General features: G+C 34.1%; 1 protein-coding gene across 4 annotated transcripts in view; it reads left to right on the top strand.

Annotated features, from left to right (window-relative positions):
* The window catches only part of DLC1 (DLC1 Rho GTPase activating protein), a 246650-nt gene that overhangs the window by 24643 nt on the left and 203908 nt on the right, over window positions 1-18099 (top strand). The window contains exon 1 of one of the 4 annotated variants that reach the window (XM_079305346.1): window positions 7710-7852. The exons of 1 other annotated variant lie outside the window; for it this stretch is intronic. The gene's annotated coding sequence lies outside the window, so the exon portion shown is untranslated. Of the gene's footprint in view, window positions 1-7709; window positions 7853-8465; window positions 8740-8794; window positions 8921-18099 lie in introns of those variants that run through there. 2 more of the 4 variants (XM_079305347.1, XM_079305345.1) reach the window with 2 other exon arrangements.

Here is an 18099-nt window from a genome sequence, read left to right as displayed (position 1 = left end):
ACTTGACAGCACCAGCCCAGATGTTGGAGTGATCAAACACATTCCTGCCACTGCAACCTCATCCACAGCTCATTACAGTGTGATCATCTGTCTAATAAAATATGGAAGCTTATATCTCTTCTCTGAGTTCTAGCAGACCCAAGCTTTACTGTATTCTATTTCCAGAAAGATCAACCAGGAAAAAAAATTGTAAAAAGGTTTTTTTGTCATAAAAAAGTTGTGTTCTCTATTTTAAGTATGTTAGGAAGAAGACAAAATAATCAACTTAAATGCTAATAAATACATTACATTTCAGCTTTTACTTATGTCTCTCCAAGGGGAAAATAGAAACAGGCATAAGGTTGTGAGAAATGTTGAGTTTTCTTCAATTTGAATAGGATATTCTGTACAAGGACAGTCATAAGAAAAGATGACGTAAGAATGATAGTACATAAGAATGATGTACAGCAAGGTAAGACCCAATATTCTGTGTCATACAGTGGCCAGAGGCAGATTCCAGGAGTGACCAGTCATGAAAGATTATAAGAACAAGACCATCTCACTTGTAGAATTTCTCTGCTAGTTCTTGACTTCAGTCCCCCAGTTTCATCAAAAGTTTAGATGAGAAACTCAACCCAGTGTTTGTATCTTTGTTTAATAGCCCTTGATATGTCTATGTATAGATGGAAGAAAGGTCATTCTCACTATGCCACCCTAACTAATATGAGTGACAAATTGGGACCTTCCTTAACTCATCAGAATTCTGAATAAAATATAATAAGATTAAAGATCAACATGCAATTTCATAAATACTTTTGGTACAAATATTTAAATTATGCTTAGTGCATATCTTTTCACCCTAGACGCTTTTTACTTCTGTGATATTATTAAAGTATTGATAATATTTTAGTACATTGGTAAAATATACTAGTAACAAGTTAGTTAGTAAGTGCTTAGCATGTTAAGATTATTAATTTTTTACTAATTTTGCATCTGTAATATTAGTAAGGTGTTATGCTGTGGAGTGTTCTCCCACAAAGTCTCATTTATCTTTATGGTTACTATCTGCACAGTTAGAATGTCTAAAGACAAATGTCTTCCTTCTAGTGATCATGCAAACTTCTTTAAGTCAGCATAGCAAAGGTTAATGATATTAAATAAAATGATGCAAGGAAGGAATCTGTCTGAAGTAAGCCAATATTCCCTATTGTTTGGCAAGTCTAAGTTTATTTTGAGTAACTGGTGGTTTCTAAAAGAAAACAGTAATAATTATGTTTGTCTCCCAAGTATTTTCTCAGGAAACACAAACAGCCTTGCTTGGTCTGTTTTAAGAACAAGCATATTAGCATTATTAGTATTTTCTTATTGATTCTGAGGATGAAACAGGTTAGTAATGGAATGAAAAGTGATACAAAAAGAGTACATTTTTAGGGTATTTTGCAAAAGAAAAAATAAAGACAGAGCTTGCATAAACTTTATGGATTCTGTAGTAATGTTAAACAGAGTGTGCATATCCTAATAGAAAAAACAGAGCCCTGTGTTTCTCCACCACTGTGTTTCACCAATGACAAATTTACATGTTATTACAGTGAGAAAGAATGATAAGCTCCTGGGGGTTATTGTATGCTCTTATGCATCCAGCCACGCTAAGAAGGTTAGGAGGTGGATCAATAGCTTGTATATTCTTATATATTCTTTATATTCTTTTATATTCTTTTATTTTAGATAGATGGACAAATATAAAATAATTGATAGTAAATACAAATGCAGAGATAACACAAAACCAATATCAGTAGAGGGAGAGAGGAAACAACCTTGAGTTCCTCCAGGGGAGGTTTAGATTGACTATTAGAGAAATTTTCTTGTCTGAAAGGTTTGTCAATCATTGGAACTGGCTGCTCAGGGAAGTGCTGGAGTCACCATTCCTGGAACATCTCAAAAGGTACATGGAGGTGGCACTTGGGGATATGGTTTAGTGAGGAAGCACAGTTGTGCTGGGCTAATGGTAGAAATTGATGATGTTAAAGGACTTTTCCAGCCTTAACCATTCTAATGTTCTAAGTATGAAAATTCTCATGTAAGTTATCCTGAGCAGACGTTGTCTCACATTGAGAGAGCAGCATTCCACAGGTCTGAAAGCAATTAGGAATGATGAATCCAAACAGCTCACACAAGTCTGGAACAATAGGAATGGACCCTCAACTACTTTAAATGCAAGTATCTTCTCTGAGTTTAATGCAATTATTTTGATCCTATCACAAGAACAATAACTGCAATAAAATGTGACTTTTCAAGTAAGTGTACTTCAACATCCTTCCAATATTTGTATATATGAGATTTAAGGAAAGAGTTTTCTTCACTGAGAGATGAAGAATATTGAAGAACCTGGCTGCATATTGTCTACTCATACTCAATGTTTAAGGACACCATCCTTAATATTTACCATATGCAAGATGTATTCTACTTTATCAGTACTTTTCAATTCTATGAAATTAAAACATACCCCCTGCACCTGTGATATCCTTTTTGATTCATCTTGTAACCACAATACTTTTGTACAGTACTTGAAAACAGAGGGCAGTTAATGTATTTTCATGTTTGAAATTTATGCTCTTTAAAAGAAAAATTGTCTTCACAGGGGCTTGATTTGAAAACTAATAATTGCTTGAAAGATATCCCCAAAATTGAAGATACAGTCTTCACAACAGGAAATTTAAAATATAGATAAACAGCTTTCTGAGTTTCTTGCCAAGTTATGACAGATATACTGACCTATTACTCAAGGGTAGAAGCAAGGCCAAAATCTGGACAGCATATTCTAGAGAGACTAGAACTACTTATTCTTTGATGAGCTCTTGAAAATGTACTTTAGCTTCAGTTTATATCATTGTGTAACACTGTCAACCAAATAGCTTTACAATGTCTTGCTGAACTTTAGTGTTAGTTGTCTCAAAACATGAAGTTTTAGACTTTGACAGGTCTTATTTCCATAGGGCCTGCAGTAATTGTAATTTTACAGGTTTTGTCATCAATTTGCCAGCACAAGAAAAGGTGTGTGCATCAACCAACATGTCCACTAACAGGTATACTTGAGACCTAGTCTGAGGAAAGTTTGAACATTTAATTGCTTCTATATCTGGTATTTCTAAAATGTTTTACTCTTTCAAAACAGAGTAGCCTGAAAGGATTTCATAAGGATATTAGTGAAGAAAAGGTATTTTAAATACTGACACAGAAATTTCTACAAATATTTGAAACTTGAAAACAAGGGACATTTGTTTGGAACAATGGCTAACAATACATGTTAGGGAAAATGTAGTCAACCCTGACAGGCACACTTAAAATACCCTACTGTGTTATAAATAAAATCCTTCTTTTGATCATTCAAACATGAATGTTAATGATCAAAAATCCCAGAACAGGAAATAGAACAAACAGTTCTAAAAATAGGTGATCTGCCTGAGTGTTTTCTCTATTTATTTGGGAAGCTACTGCATTCTTTTTATCCATGTTAATCTTTATTTGGCATATTATTTTGGTGCTTGGACCCTCCTCAAAAGCAACCTCAGATTTGAGAGTTTATCTTCTGTGGAAAAGTTAGAATCTTTGAATAAAAACCTTTAAAAAACAGCTTTAACTTTCTTTTTATCTTTTAATGATTTAATCTTGATTAATATTTCATTGAGAACAAGAAGGTATATAAATACACACAAGACTAAGGGCTTATTTAAAAAATTATTTTAATATTTCTGTCTAAACTATTGAGTAAAGTCCTTGGCAATTCGAACTCAATTCCAAATTGCAGAAATATAATTAGCAAATTCCAAATGAATTGTATATTTAGAAGGGGTGTTTATTTTATTTGGTGTGTTTTTTATTAAAAAATCCCAACATTATTTCTCGTAGTAATACACATAAATATTATTGCTTCTCCTAGTGATTTTGATGAGGATTTTTTCAATCAGTTCCAATTGTATCCTGTTCATAAAGTCTTGGCAGTGAAGAATTGTGCATATAAACATAGTTTAAATATATTAAGATTAATTTCATTTTTCTGAAATGGTCACTTGTAAATGTATTTCAACTGGTAAATAATAAAGAGCCTTTTTCAGACTTCCTAGTGTAACACATTTATACATCAATTCAGTGCACTGGGACCTATCAAGGATACAGGACACATGGTCGTGCCCCTGAATGGGGCTAGTACATGAAATCTGTGTTTCTCCCATGCCTGATCCCCAGCCATTCTGTTATGCCACTGTGTGTGTGCCTGATGGATGCTTCTCTTTCCCTGCACTTGCTCCCTCTTGTGTTTCATGATGATGTCATCAAATCCAAAACATCTTCACAAAATGTCTTGGCAAGAACAAAGTCATGTACTTGATACCTATGAAATGTGAAAGTATGCAATACCTCATGAAATCAGCTAATTCCACTGTGAAGCAAAAGCAAACATTGCAAGTTTGAAAATATTTTTTAAAATGGAGCTGTTTGTCTCTGTGTTGCAGTACCTTTAGCAGTACCAGGTGTGCTTAAACAAAATAGGGTGGGGTTTTTTTTTCCCTATTCTTCAGGTTCAAGGGGAAATATATCAGATTTAAATATGGTCTCTAGGCAAAAAGGAAGATATAGTGAATGCTTTCATGTTTTTCTGTAACACATATGGCAACTTCTTCTTAAGACAAATAAGAGTAAGACCTCCAGTGTTCTTTTTTTTTTTCAGCCCTTTACTTTCTCAACAGGATTAATTTTTAAGCATGAGAACAGGATCAGATTAGGTCTGTCCACAAACCCTGATGATACTGTTTCACAGAAGTTACTTGAATTTTGGATTCAGTAAACCATAGCTATATTATGTCAATAATTTCCAATAAACCAACTGCGAGATTTGGATAAATTCTTTTCTCTTTATGTAGGGATTTGACTGAGCAAGAACTAAATTATGGAAGAGCCTACCACCATGTATAGTTTGAGGTCTAGAAAAGACCATCAGATCTTCAGACAAATAAAGAGTGTCTGAAAATATGCACATCTGCATTATATTAATGTCTGTGTACTGCTACAAGAGAAATTGTTTGACTACACTGAATTCTTCTTAGTTTTTAATTGTTTTGGTAGCTCATTTTATATAGGATCATGGAAATAGCATATTATTAGCTTCTCTTTCCGCAATATATCATGGAGTGTACTCAGCTTATACCAGTATGACAAAAATATGTTGTTTGTGAATAAATAATATTATCTATGTGTGATTTTTTTTCTACATTGTTCTTATTTTATAATTATTTTAGAAATAAAATATAGTCATAATAAGAATAGAATCTTATAACTCTTCACCTAACATTACCTAAATGAAAATTGGAGTTGTTTGAATACCTGATTTATATAGCCTATAGTTTTCTGAGTTACAGATGTGCCAAGAAAAAAGACCACCTTTGTGTTTGATTTAAGCTTAGAAATAACTAGAAAATAAATTCTATCATTTTAGTATAGTCAGTCTGACCACAATGAAAGTGCTGGCCTTATTAGTGAATACCTTCTTTCTCATTAGTATTCCATTCTTCTACTTAATTTTTCTGTTTTATTTATTGTTTGAGATCAAACAGCATTATCCAGATTTCAGACAAATGTTCTGATTTCACATGTTCTCTCTATTCTACCATTCTAAAGTTTCAATGAAGCACTTTTGAGTAAGTATTCAAACTCTGATTATTCCCCTCCTTTCTGCCTATGTGATAGCAGGAAAAGATATTTAGGAGACAGTCTGTCCTCAGTTTTTTTAGACAGGAAAACACAGACATTTCTATGATGGTCTTTTTACTTTTTCAGCTATTCATCAATCACTAGAATATTTGATGTTTTCTTTTTGAAACAGTTTTGCATAGGAGATCAACTTCTAATAATCTCATACCTTTTAAATATATCCCCACTTATAAATTTTTCAATCTCGCTTATTCCTTGTGACTGGCTTCTGGGGAAAAATAACAAAAACAAAACAACACAAAAACCAAAAACACCATATTTAATTGAAGCCAAGGGTTTATGATGGAATATTAAGTGAAGCTTAGGTAAAGGAAAATAATTCTTTAAAAAAATAATTGAAATTATATTATTAAACATTTGTTTACTTTTTTGGAACAGTATGTTTCAAATTTTCATCACTTATTTTTGGTAGTATAAAGCAAAAAAGTTTTAGTAAATTTTAACTGCAAGGAAACTGAAGGCTTTTTGTTTTATTTTTATTCCCATAAACATAAATTTTAAAATTGTGCAATTTGCGCAATTGCATAATTGCAAATAAAATGTGCCCCTTCACAGCTTGTAACTTATTCACTAAATTCCAAACTGAAATCTTGCAGGGAAATAGTATAAATCACACTTCACAGTGGAGTAAAAGTTATAGATTCAGAACTGAGTGTAGCCAAATGTAGTTAAAAATAATCCTGAAAAGTTATTTACCTCTGGGGCTGTGCTTCTGGCTGAGTTTACTAGCACATGTGCTGCTTCCTTTTATGGGCTTCAAAGGTCTCTGTCTTTGAAGATGCAGAGGTTAGGCTGGGAAGTCATTCCACTTAAGGCTGTCTACCTCCACTATCCATGTACATGAAACTACTGGGAAAAATTTCAAACCCACTTCCATTTGGGCCTGCATAATTTTGCAACTAACTTTTAAAGCTAATACTGTAATTTGAAGGCTGAAAACTGCATGTATAAAATTACATGTGTGACAATGAAGACCACATTCGGCAAATTTAGCAATTTTAGCACAAAGTTCCACATTCTCAGGAACTAAAGCTTTACAAATTAGCTCCAGATATGGCCATATTAGTGGGAGGTGGAGACAGCCCTACAGGGCTGGCTTTTCTTTGACTTGAGAAATGTCCTTGGAAAGATTCAATTGAGCTAATGAAGGCATTATATAAACAGTCAAAAACAGTTGTTGGAGGCTGGTAGAAACTCATGTCTCAGCAGATAGTAATTAAGAAGATCCTCTATCTCCTTTCAGAGTAAATATCCTGTCCCAGTTGTGGCAGGCCTGCTGAATGCAGACTTTCTGGTCAGTAAATGTGCAGACATCATTTTCTGTATGAAAATATCTGCAGTGTCTTACCTCTGTAGCTCGCACTGAAAGCCAGACAAAGGCCAAAGTTTCCAATGAATAACCTGATCAATAGCTGTAAAAACGTTTACTCAGATCAATAATTAATAAAGAGGGTTTACACCAGCCAAAGGGGCCAGAGAGAGTAAGTGATGTATGATTGACCCACCTGGTAAAGACGAATAAACTTAGCAACAGCGCTACTTTCTGTCTTGAAAGAAAGTGTAAAAAAAAAAAGTACATGTTGATTACTATTATGAGTCACACTGACTTAAATGAAATAAATATAAAGTAAGTTATTTCACCAGTGAATAAATATGAAACTAGTGGCCAAAGATGGGGGTTTGCATGTGTTTATTAGTAGAATTTGTTACGTGAATAGCTAATATTTGTTACTAATAAATACACTAATTAAAGCCATACTAGTAATTTCCATTAGCTTACACTCCAACTTCCACGGAGCTGTCCGTCTGGTTTTAATCAAAACCAAATGGTAATCCAAGTTCTCAGGCTGGAACAGCTAAGAGGAAGTCGTTCAGAGAAGGCAGAAGAAAGCAGAAAAGATAAACAGACGATATTCACTAAATTTGTATAGAGCAAAGGATGTAGATGCTGTGGGTTACTCTGGAGACATGATTCAGGCACCCTGTCAAACTGGAACGAAGTAGTTACAAGTGTTTTATGTCAGCAAAATACTAATATGATCAAGATGGAGTCTGTCCTTTTGCTTTTGCAGAGCTGGATTTGTGTGACTCTGGAGGATTCTCAAAAGAGGTAAAGCAACATATTCCACTGCCTGCAACATGACTGTGTTTAAACTGTAGCATTCGCTTTCTCAGATCCAGCTTATTCTCTTGAGTAGGAAAGCATTTTTAGCATTTGTCTTTAAAGGGAATCTATCTAACTGTGTATATTTGCTCAACAGAATAGTACTCGACCTTTTGTCACTGTGATGTGTTAAGTTTAGACCAAGTTTCTCACTACCTGATATCAAAGACCAGGTGTTTCAGAAATGTTCTTGTGTTGCTCTGGATTACTGTTACCTTTGCATGAGCATTAGAGATGCATAAAGCATTTTTTTAGAGGAAAAATCCAGAAGGGAGAGGTTCAAAAACTTTTTTACGTTATGTAGCCAGCAGTACAGATTTTTTTTTCTTTGGCAGAAATAGCCAGCAGTGTATAAAGCTGAGTGCCTTGAAACAGTCGGTCTTGACGTTTTCTTTTCCCTCCATTTCTGCGCTCCCTCCCTGGCGCAGGCAGGCAGGCTCGCTGTCTCTCTCTCCCTCTCTCTCTCTCAAAGGCAGGAAATACTTTTCAGGCAATCTGGGCCTGGTTGTTGAGGCCCCCTTTCACAAAACATCAGTCTGAATTTAGTAGACAGAAGTCACTGGGAAAGGCTTGACAGGCTCGTGCTTAGCTAAGGCTCCCTCCAGCTGCAGAGGGTGTTTTTGTTAGAATCACACATTGAGCAAAACTGCTTAGAATAGAGCAATGATCTCAGTAGCGAAATCTGAACTTTTATGCTAGCAGGAGCTAGCTGCAACTGGGCTCTTTTGTTTGTTTGTTTGCTTCTTCATTTTGTTGTTTGGGCTTTTTTTCTTCTGCTATTGACCAAAGATTTTAGGGAGGTCATGTCTGAATTCCTCATTCTCTTCATCTAGGTAAGGCTGTCTTGGAATCTTTCTGTACTTTGAGCTATCAAAGAAATTTTTTTTTTAAAAAAAGAAAAAAAGGAAAAAAGAGGAAAAAAATAAAAGAAGGTAAGAAAAACCTCAGAAAAGAAAAGAGCAGTATCCAGCACTGGAGTGTTCTGTGTTCAGGATCTCAGAACTAGAAATAGAGGTAAAAAAATTTATAATCTTTAAAATATATTTATTTAGTTGTAAACTGTGACAACTCTGTTTATCAAAATATGCCAGACCTATAAAAAAAATTCATGTGCATTTTTCTTCGTCTTTTAAAAATATGCTTGAAATGCTGAACTTTATTTGCATTCTTATATAAATAGAGTTGCATGGTCTTGCTTGCATATTTTTTAATGCACATTAAATAGGAAAGTTAGATGTGTGAGTGATTTGGGTTTTCCACCTCATTTAACAGCAGGGAGGGCATTTAGGGCTATATTTTTTTCTCTCTCCCCACCTTCCCTTCCCTCCAGTCCAGCGGTAATGATGATGAGGAGTGTTTTAGGTAGATCTATCAGTTATACCTCTGCTCAGCTAGGTTTTAGCCTTTTCTCAGTCTTAGATGAAATTTGCAGTAGACGTGAGAATACAGTCTTAAAGGTGTACACTCTAAATCTGAAATTCCATGGTTTATTTGTTGGTTTTAGATAAATTAGATTATTTTTAGTAACGTATTATTAGATACAGAGATTGCTGTGTGCTGTGCTGGCAATTAGAAGAGGTAAAGGAAGATTCAGTAAATGTCAGCTGGCTAAAATTTTTGGGAGAATGTATGGATTTACTAATTTTTCTTCTTAACCTAGTAAACATGTAACTAATAAAAATAAGAATCTGCTGTTAAGGCATTTAGGGAGAAAATCAAGATAGTATCTTTCACTGATATATGAATGCATTTATATTTTATGTAAAATTATGATTTAATTATTAATTCGTTCTGGATATAACAAGCATTTTTTTATGTCAATTTATATAGTATTCTTTGTCTTTCTGTAATTTGAAATTTTTTTCTTTCCTTCTTTCTTTTTTACATGCACTGTTAAGGCTCCATATAGTTATTGGCCAGATTAGCAACTAAAGAGAAGTCATCTGTTCATGTATTCAAGAATCTTTTAACTTTGCTTTTGCTATTTTTCAAAATGGTTGTTGTGTGAGGAAATGACTTTGTGGTGTAAAAGGATGTGAAGGATATTCCAGAATGGGATCAAATATCTCCTCTGCAATAGACTGAGAATTGTACACTTCACTGCCATTTGGGGGAAACATTCAGGGTGGTCAGAATTGGTTCTGGGTTGTGAAGGGAACGCATGTGAACTGAACAGGGAACAACCAAAAGGAAGTAAATTGTTCCTGAGTACATTCTGGGGTGAAATTTAACATAACAATCACTTATTTTCTTATGGATAAATCTTCTCCAGTGAGATGTTCTGGTCTAGGAGAGCTGTAATACATAAGTGGTGGGACTGAGAAGCTGAGAGGAATTTGACTGACTAAATCTTTTTTGTCATTCTCATGAAATTTGTGCTGGAATGCTGATGTCCCAAAGGATTTAGCTTTAGTGGCTTTTACTGCTCTGTGTTCCCATGCTTGCTGCTGCAAGTATATGTGCACGTATTTAGTATTACTGAGTACTCCTGTTAAACAGAAGAAAATTTTCCCTACTAAGCAGCTATCTTCTGCAGCACCACTTCTGGGGTTTAAAGCATATAATGACCTCATCTGACCTCACTTGCTGATGAAAATACTTGACACCTGAGCTACAAGGTGGACAACAGAAGAGAACCCAGAAAGTATTTTCCCATTAAATTCTGAAGTTTCTCGTAGGTTATAAGAAAATCTAACACTGATATATGCCTGGGTTTTTGATTTAGAAGGTTTAAATGAAAGTCCTGGAGACAAATCACTATGCAACTTCTGGTTCTACTTAGTCTAATTTCTCTGTTATGTTTACCTTGTTTTGGTTTTTTGAAGATATGATTGTTCAAGAAAAAGGATTCACAGAAAAGTTACAGTTTTAAAAATCTCTGAGAATTATTTTATTGATAAATAGCAATAATGAACATGGAAAATGAAGTTCTTTCAGAAATGTTAAAGTTCTTTATTTGAAACAAGAAAATAGCACAAGTAGTTGGATCAAAGGACTCCCCTGAATGAAGTAATGAATTTATGTCTTTAGCATTGAGAAAAATTAATGCAAATGGTTGCATCCATGTAATAGGAGTCATACAAATAGCTTTCCTTCACCATAAATGTTTGTGCCTGAAATTTTATTTTGAACTTGTACCTGTTGACCTTCATGTCAAATTCCATACTCAGAGCACTGGGAAAAAAAAAAAGGTTTGTATGTTTAGGCCTAATTTACAGACTTCTGTAGCACAAAGCTATCCCTTCTAAAAGAAGATTAAAAGTAAAGACAACAGCTTGGGTCTGCAGTTCTTAAATAGGCAAGGCTTATAATAATTTTTTTAAGTGCTGGGCTTAAAATCTGTTTTAAAATGTTCTTTAGGTGATGCAACAATCAAAAGTCCCCTTTTGATTTTTTATTAAGTCTAGAAAGTTACTTAACTTCTGTTTTTCTTGATTGTCAGAAGTGTTAAGCCACATTTTATATAATAGTTTTCTGTTGTTCATAACAAGAATTTTGTTGCTGGAATGTATCGTCTTTGTTATAAAGCTTCCCTGAGGACAGCAGTAGCAGGAGGAAGATGAGAATCTACAAATGTTTTTCTCTTTTCTCTAAAAGAAGCTATATTTTAGAGTATCCTCCTTTATTCTTTTATTCATCTGGTTCCATTTTCTATTATTTGTTTGTCTGGAGAAAAAAAAAAAATAAAAGAAGTATGGGGGTTCCTGGTGTTCTGTTCTTTTTACAAAAGAAAAAGGAAAAAAAGGAAAAAAAAAAAAAAGTAACATAAGGCCTAGAGCAATTGAAATAGCATATACAGAAGTTTTAGATCTTAATTTTCTTCCTATTATGAGAGAGCCTCTGGTGGTCTCTGATCCATCATGTCTGTCATTCAAAGTGGGGCCAACTAGAGCCAGTTGCTCAGGTCCTTGTCCACTAGGGCTTTAAATATCCAAAGATCATGATCACTGTGAATTCTTAGTAAGGACTTTAAGACTGGCTCGATACACAGGTGTATTTTTAATGTATGTGTATGCATATATATATATTTTGTTTTTATTATTTTTTTATATATATAAGTGCACATATGCATCTGTGTATAAATGCACAAATCATACCTCAAACCAAAATTATCTAGAATTTTTACTTGTAAATCCTATGTATATCATATGTGAACATTATTTTATTGCAATAACTACTGATATTGAAGTTCAATGTGTTTATATTATATTTTGCCATTGATATTTGTCGATGCTTTCAGGTACTACTTCTTTAAGAACAATCTGGTGGTAGATAATTTCAAATCCAATATTACCATAGTTTCTTGCTTCCCTTTAATGAGAAAAATCACTTATATTGAGATTAGTGATGCTCAGATTTTATCTCTGGTGTATTTCACATCAGTCACATCCCAAATTCAAAGTTTGCCTTAGGCTGTGTGTGTCATTAAAACCAACTTCACTCATACTATGACTTTTTACTTCTAGCCTTCACTTTCATGTAGGCTCTTCTTTTTGTTACAGTGCCTTGTGATACTTCCTGTTGGTTATTACATTGTACCCTGTGTCAAAATCTATCAGCTTTAGATGAAATGCCCTTGAACTTGAAAATTTTATAATCAATTTTGTTTCCTCTGAATCTCTACTGGCTTTTCCTCCCTCTTGCTCACTCTTTATCAGTTGTAGAGTTTCCAGGTAGATAGGTCTTACTGGTGAGAGTGTCACAATAGGATTAAACCACTAAAAATACTCTTTAATGCATGAAAAAATAAATGTTCCATGTTGAAAATCATGGTACTTGAGGAAAATTCGCCTTATGATAAAAAAATTTTGGGAGAAGACTCCGTGGTGAGTTTGAAATAAACATCATTAGATCAAGAAGTGAGGAGAATCCAAAGTGGAATGGAGCACTGCTGCAATGTGTTGTTCTGCTAAAGGAGCTGAGAGAAGATGGAAGGGGCAAGAGGAACCTGTGACAAATTCACCAGCCCAAAGCATTTTGGGTTACATTATCAAAGTTGTATAACTGCACCTTATTAAGGAGCATTCATAACCTTAATATTGTATTACTAGCATCTTTGTGTAGACTATCACAAAATTTGAACCTTTTTTGACTTCTTCATGAATTTTCTCATACATGACACAGACATGTAAAGGGCAAGGAGAACTTACTTTGGATTCACTTTTTCAGTCTGGAGCACTTAACAATCCACTTCTTAGCAGTCCTAGAGGCTCAACACACTAGAAGTTGTACTGTTAAACTCATTACACATTTTGTTATCTGCAGCTAAATGGAGATAGCCCTTTTCATTTTGCTTGAATTGTTTCTCTTCAGTTAACCCTGTTTTATAAGAGACAGTTGATAGCTTTCAATAATAACAACTAAAATGAGAAGTTTTTTATGAAAATCTCTAAGACTTGTACCCTCCACAGCAAAAGCTGGGCTTTGAGGATTCCATATACAGAAACAATTTTATATTCTAGTACCATCAAATACCTATGTGCAGATGTCACTGGCAACTTCCAAACATTGAGTCACTGTCAGTTTAATTGGGTATACCATACTGGATATAAAGATTTTTTTCAAGGCTTTTTCACATTGTGTGAGAGAATTGGTAGCCAGTAAAGGAAATAGATCTGAATTAATTTTAAAATCAAGGGAAAATCTCCATGTGAGCTCACAAGTCATCTGTTTTATTTTTCCTGTAGTTATGTACTCAGAAACAGCAATTTCCAGGGCTGAGCATATCTTTCCAGGCAGGCCACAGATGCTGAGTAGAAGAATATCATTATAAAATCAGGAGACCAGCTGACGAGTTTGGAATTGAGGCATACTGGAAAATACTGTGGAGAATGGCTGTGGATTGTAGCAGATATCTCCACATGATGCCTATGAGAGGCAGAGGAAAAGGGGATCTAGGTGTGAGATATACATACACTGGAAAAGTCCTTTGACAGATAGGTTTCCTGAATTCCAAAATAAGAATAATGTAATGAAAAATAATCAGTTTCAGGATTAGGTTCAAATGCAGACTTTTTTCCTCCAAATTTCCTCAACCTGGAGGATAAATTAAAATTTTACATTCCCTTCCTTGGAGGAAGTGGATTTAATTAGGTCCTCCAGTGCATTTATAAAGCATTCAGTTATGCATTATTTCTCTCTCTAGTTTCAATGAAATAGTGGAACAGGTGCCATTTTGAATAATTTTTGCCTTTTACATCTTCAGCTATACTCCAGAAATATTTGCTCAGTTTGCTCTCAGTACTTTTTTACAGATGCAAAAAATGGTGCTCCAAATTATTCTGCTAAAAGTTAATTCCCAGCAAAAAGCACAATCACCTCAGTAGTCACTCTCTGTAGACTCTCAATGATAACATATTTGTCTTTCTGAATGGGAGAAAATAATTTTCAGCTCTTTATGTACAACATACAGGCAAAATAATGTCAAAAATATTTTCCAGTCATGTCTCCATCAGGAATGAAAACAGGAGCCATACTATTGGGTAAGGATGCTGGTTGCCAAAATTAATTGTCTGTAGTGCCTCATACTACAGATGTTTCATTGCTGGCTATAACCAGCACCAGAAACTTTTTTTAATCTAGAAATGCCATATCAGAACCTTAATTCTAAAAGGCAACAGGAATACAATCTGGTTAATTTATACTGTTTTCAAAAAGACCTCCTGTAGTTCTTATAGCTAAAAGATTCGTTTTCACTAGAGTTAGCTAGAAAAATGAAATGTCTTCGATTTGAGAGAAGGGGGAGGAATATTTGTGGAAAGAAAATTCCCTATTCAGGACCAAAAATAACAGTCACAGGTTTCTGGGTTGCCATGTCCCATGGGATGACCTTTTCTCATCTTGTGTCTTTTCAAGATGCTTCCAGTTCAACCAGGGAATGAAAGGAGCAATCTATAAATTATGTTATCTTTCAATTTTCTGGGAGTAGATAGCCAAAATTATTTGGGGGGAAGATTGGCAGAGTTATGAATTTTCCACATAAACCTCCTATGGACAAAGGAGACTTTAAACCTTTACACCTTAGATTATTTGTATTATGAAGAAGCAAGAAATTTACATTATGGAATCAAGACAGTATCTATAATTTTCTCACTACTAAATTTTGAAGACCAGCAGACTCTCAGATCTGAATTGCTAGATGGATCCAATTTTCTTCTTAAAATGTCTATGCTATAAACTATCTTTTGGCTTAAAACCTTTTTACTTTTTAGTGGATAGATATAAATTTAATGACTGTTGTCATTTTGGAATGATACTGTGCTGAAGGGGATAGATGTTCATAACTGCTAAAAAGACTTTAATGCTGATTAATGTATTAAGCTATCATTAACAATATTACAGTAGAGTGATATCATTGTGCTATCAAGACTTTAGAAAATAATATTTCACTGTTTTATTGACTATTCAAAACAGCACAGAAACATAAAGTTGAGTATTTTAAATGTTGTGATTAATTGGTTTTGACTTGATAATTAAAATTTGGGTGTAAATTACATAGATCTTTAGTAAGCCTGGATAACTGTAGATCAGTTTGGATCCAATCATTTCCCTTTTCTCGTCCTTGAGGAAGAGCCTCAGTTAATCTGAGGCTCAGAACTGGAAATGAACCAAGAACAAATACAACCAAGCTAAAACCCACTGTAATCACATGTTGGCTACAAGTAAAAGTTCATTGTATGATGATGAGCACTGGTAATGTAACTGCTTTTTGTGGAGGAGAAAATAAAAGAACTCCATGATGGTTTATGTTTTCTAGCTACACATTAAGGGACATTGACAAAGTTTGGGCTCATACCTTAGGAGCCAATAATATTTTCAAAAAACCAGTAAGACTTTTGAAGTCTCTGAATTAATAACATGCCAAGTTGACTTTAGATTTGTGGTGTCTAAAGTATTGAGATCTTATAACACTGCTGGACAATATTAGTTTCTATAATATTTTAAATATCTTCTAAAGGAAGGATGTTTACAACCTTAAGTGTGGTAGGCATTTCCAGTGACAGTAAACTGTAATAAGCACATATGACATATGTCAGGATCTGTAAAGAAGAAAATAAATTAGTTTGCTAAAGGGATAATGAAACTAATCCCTGAAGAGAAGAGGAAATCCTTATCAAGTCAGAGGAATGATTTCAGGTACATGGCTTGATTAATTTCTTGTGTGGTGTTTCTTATATCAGAAATGACAAACTTTTTGCAGTATGATTTATGCTTATTATATGTTATAGCTTCTATTTACTTACATGGCAAAAAAAAAATTCTTTGTTTTGTTTTAATATTTCTGCTTTCTATTTCTACTTTGGATTTCTGCACATTCCTGCTCTATGAGGCACAAGGAATAAATGATGTTCTTCATGATACTATTGATTTTTATATGGCTCTAAATTCTCTCTCCCAGACAGGAAACATTCATGTGTTTTGTGAGTCTTCAGACAGATGCTATACCATGCTTTTAATCCTTTTTGTTAATTTTTGCTGTATGTTTTCCTACCCTGTTTCTCATTCTGTGATGGAATTACCATCATTACATGTAGTTTTCAGTTCATTGCATAATAAGAATTTAGAATATATTTTTTATTATGCCACTGTATACTCAGCCTCTCTGTTGCCTACTGTGTTATATATTTTCTAATCTTCACTGAGCTTGAAATTCAGTTGCAGATTAACAGCCACAGTGACTTCATTTTAAGTTTGCTTCCCTGATTAATAGAGAATATAATAGAGACTTTTAATATTCATTTATAATTAGAAGCATTTTTTCTGGTCACTGCATGGCATTTTATTTAGTAGAGAGTGTTACATATGCAGTTCTCCATTTCAAGTTGGAGAAATTATCAAATTTCATAATTTTACTTCTTTTCTTGTTCCAAATAATCTAAAAAACACAAGTTTTAACACGTGCCTTCACAAAACTAGTAATAATCTCCCTCTTTATATAAAAATAAATAAATCAATCACATATTCTCACTTCTGATTTTCCGTTTAGTTTCTAGTTTTTTGTTAATTTTTATCTTTGTTATTAATTAGATTCTTTTAGCCAATTAACTGCATATGAAAATCAGATTTGCAAGTTCACAGCCAAGTGGTCTTTTTTAAATTTTATTTTAAACCAGCTTATGTAGCATCCAATCATTGCTCACAGCACCCCAAGGCTAAGTGTGCAGAGAAATTCCCCATTTTTCCCTCCTTCTCACTCTGTGGAGACACCATTCATGATGTCTAGTAGGGAGAAGGGGATTTGAGGGCCAGAAATCCCTCTGCTTTGTCTTCGTTTTAATGATCAGAGAAAGATTGGAAATAGTCTCTTATCCTAGAAAGGCTGTACTTTCCACACCTACTCCAGCCCCTGCTCAGGATCCCTCCTGCCTCTGTGGCTCTCTCTCAAGCAAACCCCATCTGTGACCCCACAGGCATTTGCCATTAGCTTGGAAGAATGTCCCTCTTGCAGTTCCCCAGATTTTCCCTCTTTACATATATCTCACCTTTAATTCCTTGGTGAAAAGAGGGTTACTTAGATACCTTTCAGAGTTGCAAGTTCAATAATATTTCCTTTGAGTATCATTATGCAATTCTAATGTTTGGTTCCTGATCACTTTATAATCTCTCCTAATAGAAATTTCCATAGGAGTCGGTTCCTCAGACTTATCAGGGAGGTGTCAGCAGTTGTGTGCTGTTAGATCTGTAGCTGGGCAGCAATTTTAAAATCCTCTAGGGTAGGGTATGCTGGAAGGAATGTTTGTAGGTTGGACTAAGTATTATTTGACTCTATTTCTGTCCATTGATTCATAGCTGGACACCAACAGTAAGATCTCATCAAAGAAAAGGACAGGTATCCTATTGGGACATATTCATCTGTAAAAAAATAAGCAACACCTATATTTAATAGTTCAAATTTATAAGTACATCACATGCATACACATACAAACTTTACCATTAAAAGTTATATAAAATATTTAAATTGTTTTATTACTTCATTCTGAAGACATACTCATCTTTATAGTACTATGCTTTTTCTGATTTTAGAATAAAGTTGTAAATATTTTTAACTAATTATAAGTTCAAACCAGTTTTAGCATTTGATTTTATATATTAAGAAAATTAGAGTTAAAAAAATTCATCTAGTATTCACTAGATTAATACCCCCCAAAACAAACAATCCTTATATTTCTACTATAAGACAGCAAGGTTTAACA

Source organism: Erithacus rubecula (assembly GCF_903797595.1).
Source record: "Erithacus rubecula genome assembly, chromosome: 5".
In the NCBI taxonomy this organism is placed as follows: domain Eukaryota; kingdom Metazoa; phylum Chordata; class Aves; order Passeriformes; family Muscicapidae; genus Erithacus; species Erithacus rubecula.
The sequence above is the reverse complement of the archived record's forward strand: the minus strand, read 5'-3'. Positions and strand labels throughout refer to the sequence as shown.